This window comes from Stegostoma tigrinum, chromosome 47, assembly GCF_030684315.1.
Source record: "Stegostoma tigrinum isolate sSteTig4 chromosome 47, sSteTig4.hap1, whole genome shotgun sequence".
In the NCBI taxonomy this organism is placed as follows: Eukaryota; Metazoa; Chordata; class Chondrichthyes; order Orectolobiformes; family Stegostomatidae; genus Stegostoma; species Stegostoma tigrinum.
The window spans coordinates 7,037,428-7,045,684 of record NC_081400.1 but is presented as its reverse complement, the minus strand read 5'-3'; positions in this window follow the sequence as shown (position 1 = coordinate 7,045,684).

Below are 8,257 nucleotides of genomic sequence, written 5' to 3'. Positions count from 1 at the left end.
ATCGCCCCCCACACACTGATCCCCTCCATCACTGACAATCGCCCCCCACACACTGATCCCGTCCCTCACTGACCATCGCCCCCAACACACTGATCCCCTCCCTCACTGACCATTGCCCCCCACACACTGATCCCCTCCCTCACTGACCATCGCCCCCCACACACCGATCCCCTCCCTCACTGACCATCGCCCCCCACACACCGATCCCTCCCTCACTGTCAATCGCCCCCCACACACCGATCCCCTCCCTCACTGACCATCGCTCCCCACACACCGATCCCCTCCCTCACTGACCATCGCCCCCCACACACTGATCCCCTCCCTCACTGACCATCGCCCCCCCACACACTGATCCCCTCCCTCACTGACCATCGCCCCCCACACACTGATCCCCTCCCTCACTGACCATCGCCGCCCACACACTGATCCCCTCCCACACTGACCATCGCCCCCCACACACCGATCCCCTCCCTCACTGACCATTGCCCCCCTCACACTGATCCCCTCCCTCACTGACCATCGGCCCCCACACACTGATCCCCCCCATCACTGACCATCGCCACCCACACACTGATCCCCTCCCTCACTGACAATCGCCCCCCACACACTGATCCCCTCCCTCACTGACCATCGCCCCCCACACACTGATCCCCTCCCTCACTGACCATCGCCCCCCACACACTGATCCCCTCCCTCACTGACCATCGCCCCCCACACACCGATCCCCTCCCTCACTGACAATCGCCCCTCACACACCGATCCCCTCCCTCACTGACCATCGCCCCCCACACACTGATCCCCTCCTTCACTGACCATCGCCCCCCACACACTGATCCCCCGCCCAACTGACCATCGCCCCCCACACACCGAACCCCCCCCTCACTGACCATCGCCCCCCACACACCGATCCCCCCCCTCACTGACCATCGCCCCCCACACACTGATCCCCTCCCTCACTGACCATCGCCCCCCACACACCGATCCCCTCCCTCAATGACCATCGCCCCCCACACACTGATCCCCTCCCTCACTGACCATCGCCCCCCACACACCGATCCCCTCCCTCACTGACAATCGCCCCTCACACACCGATCCCCTCCCTCACTGACCATCGCCCCCCACACACTGATCCCCTCCTTCACTGACCATCGCCCCCCACACACTGATCCCCCGCCCAACTGACCATCGCCCCCCACACACCGAACCCCCCCCTCACTGACCATCGCCCCCCACACACCGATCCCCCCCCTCACTGACCATCGCCCCCCACACACTGATCCCCTCCCTCACTGACCATCGCCCCCCACACACCGATCCCCTCCCTCAATGACCATCGCCCCCCACACACTGATCCCCTCCCTCACTGACCATCGCCCCCCACACACCAATCCCCTCCCTCACTGACCATCGCCCCCCACACACTGATCCCCTCCCTCACTGACCATCGCCCCCCACACACTGATCCCCTCCCTCACTGACCATCGCCCCCCACACACTGATCCCGTCCCTCACTGACCATCGCCCCCCACACACTGATCCGCTCCCTCACTGACCATCGCCCCCCACACACTGATCCCCTCCCTCACTGACCATCGCCCCCCACACACCGATCCCCTCCCTCACTGACCATCGCCCCCCACATACTGATCCCGTCCCTCACTGACAATCGCCCCCAACACACTTATCCCCCCCCTCACTGACCATCGCCCCCCACACACTGATCCCCTCCCTAACTGACAATCGCCCCCCACACACTGATCCCCCCCATCACTGACCAACGCCCGCCACACACTGATCCCCCCCCTCACTGACCATCGCCCCCCACACACTGATCCCGTCCCTCACTGACAATCGCCCCCAACACACTTATCCCCCCACTCACTGACCATCGCCCCCCCAAACACTGATTCCCTCCCTCACTGACCATCGCCCCCACACACTGATCCCCTCCCTCACTGACCATCGCCCCCCACACACTGATCCAGTCCCTCACTGACCATCGCCCCCCACACACTGATCCCCTCCCTCACTGACAATCGCCCCCCACACACTGATCCCGTCCCGCACTGACCATTGCCCCACACACACTGATCCCGTCCCTCACTGACCATTGCCCAACTCACACTGACCCCCTCCCTCAATGACCATCGCCCCCCACACACTGATCCCCTCCCACACTGACCATCGCCCCCCACACACTGATCCACTCCCTCACTGACCATCGCCCCCCACACACTGATCCCCTCCCTCACTGACCATCGCCCCCCACACACTGATCCCCTCCCTCACTGACCATCGCCCCCCACACACTGATCCCCTCCCACACTGACCATCGCCCCCCACACACTGATCCCCCCCCAACTGACCATCGCCCCCCACACACTGATCCCCTCCCTCACTGACCATCGCCCCCCACACACTGATCCACCCCCAACTGACCATTGCCCCCCACACACTGAACCCCTTCCTCAATGACCATCGCCCCCCACACACTGATCCCCTCCCTCACTGACCATCGCTCCCCCACACACTGATCCCCTCCCTCACTGACCATCGCCCCCCACACACTGATCCCCTCCCTCAATGACCATCGCCCCCCACACACTGATCCACCCCCAACTGACCATTGCCCCCCACACACTGAACCCCTCCCTCAATGACCATCGCCCCCCACACACTGATCCCCTCCCTCACTGACCATCGCTCCCCCACACACTGATCCCCTCCCTCACTGACCATCGCTCCCCCACACACTGAACCCCTCCCTCAATGACCATCGCTCCCCACACACTGATCCCGTCCCTCACTGACCATCGCCCCCCACACACTGATCCCCTCCCTTACTGACAATCGCCCCCCCACACACTGATCCCCTCCCTCACTGACCATCGCCCCCCACACACCGATCCCCCCCCAACTCACCATCGCCCCCCACACACTGATCCCCTCCCTCACTGACCATCGCCCCCCACACACTGATCCCCCCCCTCACTGACAATCGCCCCCCACACACTGATTCCCTCCCTCACTAACCATCGCCCCCCACACACCGATCCCCTCCCTCACTGACCATCGCCCCCCACACTCTGATCCCCCCCCTCACTGACAATCGCCCCCCACACACTGATCCCCTCCCTCACTGACAATCGCCCCCCACACACCGATCCCCTCCCTCACTGACCATCGCCCCCCACACTCTGATCCCCTCCCTCACTGACCATCGCCCCCCACACACTGATCCCCTCCCTCACTGACAATCGCCCCCCACACACTGATCCCCTCCCTCACTGACAATCGCCCCCCACACACCGATCCCCTCCCTCACTGACCATCGCCCCCCACACACTGATCCCCTCCCTCACTGACAATCGCCCCCCACACACTGATCCCCTCCCTCACTGACAATCGCCCCCCACACACCGATACCCTCCCTCACTGACCATCGCCCCCCACACACTGATCCCCCCCCTCACTGACAATCGCCCCCCACACACCGATCCCCTCCCTCACTGACCATCGCCCCCCACACTCTGATCCCCCCCCTCACTGACAATCGCCCCCCACACACTGATCCCCTCCCTCACTGACAATCGCCCCCCACACACTGATCCCCTCCCTCACTGACCATCGCCCCCCACACACTGATCCCCTCCCTCCCTGACCATCGCCCCCCACACACTGATCCCCTCCCTCACTGACCATCGCCCCCCACACACTGATCCCCTCCCTCACTGACCATCGCCCCCCACACACTGATCCCCTCCCTCACTGACCATCGCCCCCCACACACTGATCCCCTCCCTCACTGACCATCGCCCCCCACTCACTGATCCCCTCCCTCAATGACCATCGCCCCCCACACACTGATCCCCTCCCTCACTGACAATCGCCCCCCACACACTGATCCCCTCCTTCACTGACCATCGCCCCCCACACACTGATCCCCTCCCTCACTGACCATCGCCCCCCACACACTGATCCAGTCCCTCACTGACCATCGCCCCCCACACACTGATCCCCTCCCTCACTGACCATCGCCCCCCACATACTGATCCAGTCCCTCACTGACCTTCGCCCCCCCAACACACTGATCCCCTCCCTCACTGACCATCGCCCCCCCACACACTGATCCCCTCCCTCACTGACAATCGCCCCCCACACACTGATCCCCTCCCTCACTGACCATCGCCCCCCACACACTGATCCCCTCCCTCCCTGACCATCGCCCCCCACACACTGATCCCCTCCCTCACTGACCATCGCCCCCCCACACACTGATCCCCTCCCTCACTGACCATCGCCCCCCACACACTGATCCCCTCCCTCACTGACCATCGCCCCCCACACACTGATCCCCTCCCTCACTGACCATCGCCCCCCACTCACTGATCCCCTCCCTCAATGACCATCGCCCCCCACACACTGATCCCCTCCCTCACTGACAATCGCCCCCCACACACTGATCCCCTCCCTCACTGACCATCGCCCCCCACACACTGATCCCCTCCCTCACTGACCATCGCCCCCCACACACTGATCCCCTCCCTCACTGACCATCGCCCCCCACACACTGATCCCCTCCCTCACTGACAATCGCCCCCCACACACTGATCCCCTCCCTCACTGACCATCGCTCCCCACACACTGATCCCCTCCCTCACTGACCATCGCCCCCCACACACTGATCCCCTCCCTCACTGACCATCGCCCCCCACATACTGATCCAGTCCCTCACTGACCTTCGCCCCCCAACACACTGATCCCCTCCCTCACTGACCATCGCCCCCCCACACACTGATCCGGTCCCTCACTGACCATCGCCCCCCCACACACTGATCCGGTCCCTCACTGACCATCGCCCCCCCACACACTGATCCCCTCCCTCACCGACCATCGCTCCCCACACACTGATCCCCTCCCTCACTGGCCATCGCCCCCGACACACTGATCCCCTCCCTCACTGACCATCGCCCCCCACACACTGATCCCCTCCCTCACTGACCATCGCCCCCCACACACTGATCCCCTCCCTCACTGACCATCGCCCCCCACATACTGATCCAGTCCCTCACTGACCATCGCCCCCCACACACTGATCCGGTCCCTCACTGACCATCGCCCCCCCACACACTGATCCCCTCCCTCACCGACCATCGCTCCCCACACACTGATCCCCTCCCTCACTGGCCATCGCCCCCGACGCACCGATCCCGTCCCTCACTGACCAACATTCTCTGAACATTGCTCACTTGACACTATGTCACGAGTGACTGATATAACCCTCCGCCCCCTCCCTATCCCTGTCACCTCCTCCATCCCCTGCACCCCGTCCCGATCTCTGTCACCCCCTCCTCCCCCCTCCAGCACCCGACACCCCCTCCCGATCTCTGTCACCCCCTCCAGCCTCCACACCCCGACCCTGTCTCCGTCACCTCCTCCAGCCCCCTACACCCCCACCCTGTCTCTGTCACCCCCTCCTGCTGCCTACAACCCCTCTCTATCTCTGTCACCCCCTCCATCCCCCTCCACCCCCTCCCTATCCCTGTCACCCCCTCCAGCCCCCTCTACTCTGTCTCCGTCCCTGTCACCTCCTCCAGCCCCCTACACCCCCTCCCAATCTCTGTCACACCCTCCATCCCCCTACACCCCTTCCCTATCCCTGTCACTTCCTCCAGTCCCCTCCCTATCCCTGTCACCCCCTCCAGCCCTCTACACCCCTCCCTATCTCTGTTATCCCCTCCTGCCCCCTACATCCCCTCCCTATCTCTGTCACTTCCTCTAGCCCCCTCCAGCCCCTCCCTATCTCTATTATCCCCTCCTGCCCCCACTTCCCCTCCCTATCTCTGTCACCTCCTCCAGCCCCCTATACCCCTCCCTATCCCAGTCACCTCCTCCAGCCCCCTACACCACCTCCAGCCCCTGCACCCCCTCCCTATCTCTGTCACCCCCTCCAGCCCCTCCCTATCTCTGTCACCCCCTCCATCCCCCTACACCCCCTCCCTATCTCTGTCACCCCCTCCAGCCCCTACACCCCCTCCCTCTCTCTGTCACCCCCTCCAGCCCCTGCACCACCTCCCTATCTCTGTCACCCCTTCCACCCCCTACACCCCCTCCCTATCTCTGTCACCTCTTCCAGCCCCCTACACCCCCTCCCTATCTCTGTCACCCCCTCCACCCCTTCCAACTCTCCTCCCTATCCTGAGACACCAACATTTTCCACTCCTATTTTCCGAGAAGTTCCTATCTCTTTGAGGTAAGTGTTAAAGGGCTCGCTCTGTTTTTCTGTTCCCTGTCTGTGTTCCGGGTTGGGATGGGCCCTGTTAGTCCAGGGAATGTGGTAATCCTACATTGTCCCTGGACACTCGGCACTTGCCAGTCCCGGTCAGTTTGCAAACAGGAAACCATCCCTAGCCAAACACTCCCACTCCCGTCAGCACCACCCTGCATTGGGAATCCTGACACACACACAGAGATTACATACAACACAGCCGGCTCCAGCTGTTATACTATAGCAAGGAGGCACGGTAGAGACGGGGAGACCGAGAGAAAGAGACGGGGTGAGGGAACAGAAAGACAGAGATCGACTGCGGGAGAGACCCAGAGAGACGAGGAGAGGGACAGAGAGAGAGAGAGAGAGACGAGGAAAGGGACAGAGAGAGAGAGTGAGGAGAGGAGAGGGACAGAGAGAGAGAGTGAGAGAGAGAGATAGACTAGGAGAGGGACATAGAGAGAGAGAGACGAGGAGAGGGACAGAGAGAGAGAGTGAGAGAGAGAGACGAGGAAAGGGACAGAAAGAGAGTGAGAGAGATAGACTGGGAAAGGGACAGAGAGAGAGAGAGACGAGGAGAGGGACAGAGAGAGACAGTGAGAGAGAGAGAGAGACTGGGAGAGGGACAGAGAGAGAGTGAGAGAGAGAGATAGAGTGGGAGAGGGACAGAGAGAGAGAGAGAGACGAGGAGAGGGACAGAGAGAGAGAGACGAGGAGAGGGACAGAGAGAGAGAGTGAGAGAGAGAGACGAGGAAAGGGACAGAAAGAGAGTGAGAGAGATAGACTGGGAGAGGGACAGAGAGAGAGAGAGACGAGGAGAGGGACAGAGAGAGACAGTGAGAGAGAGAGAGAGACTGGGAGAGGGACAGAGAGAGATAGAGTGGGAGAGGGACAGAGAGAGAGAGAGAGACGAGGAGAGGGACAGAGAGAGAGTGAGAGAGAGAGAGAGAGACTGGGAGAGGGAGAGATAGAGACAGGGAGAGAGACAGAGAAAGCAAAGGAGAGGAGATACAGGGATAGAGACAGAGAGTCAGGGAGAGAGCGAGAGACAGACAGAGAAAAACTGTGAGAGATAACCTAGAGAGAGTCATTGTGCCAGATCGAGAAGGAGAGAGAGAAAGAGAGATGAGGAGACAGAGAAGTGGAGAATGAGACAGGAGGGGGAGAGAGAGAGAGAGACTGTGGGAGACAGACACAGAGACAGGCAGAGAGCTACAGAGAGACAGGAATAGATACAAGCAAAGAAGACAGAGAGAGTGAGTGTGAGTGTGTGAGAGAGAGAGAGAGAGAGAGAGTGAAACAGAGGGTCAGAGAGAAATGTAGAGAAGGAGGGGTGAGGAGGTGTGAGTCGGGGAGAGGGGGAGCCAGAAAGAGAAAGTTGTTCTCATTGGGAGAGAGCTACTAAGACAGAGTCGGGCGAGAAAGAGAGGCAGAGGAAAACGGAGAGGAGCAGCAAGGAAACAGGAAAGAAGGTAGGAGAGAGGAAAGGGCAAAGGGATAGAACAGGAAAAGGGGAGAACGGCTGTGACAGAGGCCAGGGCGAGGGTGGGGAGCTGGGGGCTGTAAATGGCCCAGTCGTGAGAGTGAGGGGGAGTGGAGATGGAGAGAGTGACGAGGGAAGTGCTGGCAATGAACGTGTGAAGGAACGAGGGTCAGATTGGGAGCGGTGCTTGGGGGAGTGACGTGTGAGGGAGGGGGGTGAGGTGAGGCGAGGTGTAAGGGAGGGGTGAGGCGAGGTGTGAGAGAGGAGGGGTGAGGCGAGGTGTGAGAGAGGGGGGCTGAGGCGAGGTGTGAGAGAGGAGGGGTGAGGCGGGTTGTTGGGGGGTGAGGCGGGTTTTTGGGGGAGGGAGTGAGGCGAGGTGTATTGGGGGGTGAGGCGAGGTGTATGGGGGTGGTGAGGTGAGGTGTACGGGGGGGTGAGGCAAGGTGTAAGGGAGGGGGTGAGGCGAGGTGTGAGAGAGGAGGGGTGAGGTGAGGTGTTGGGGAGGG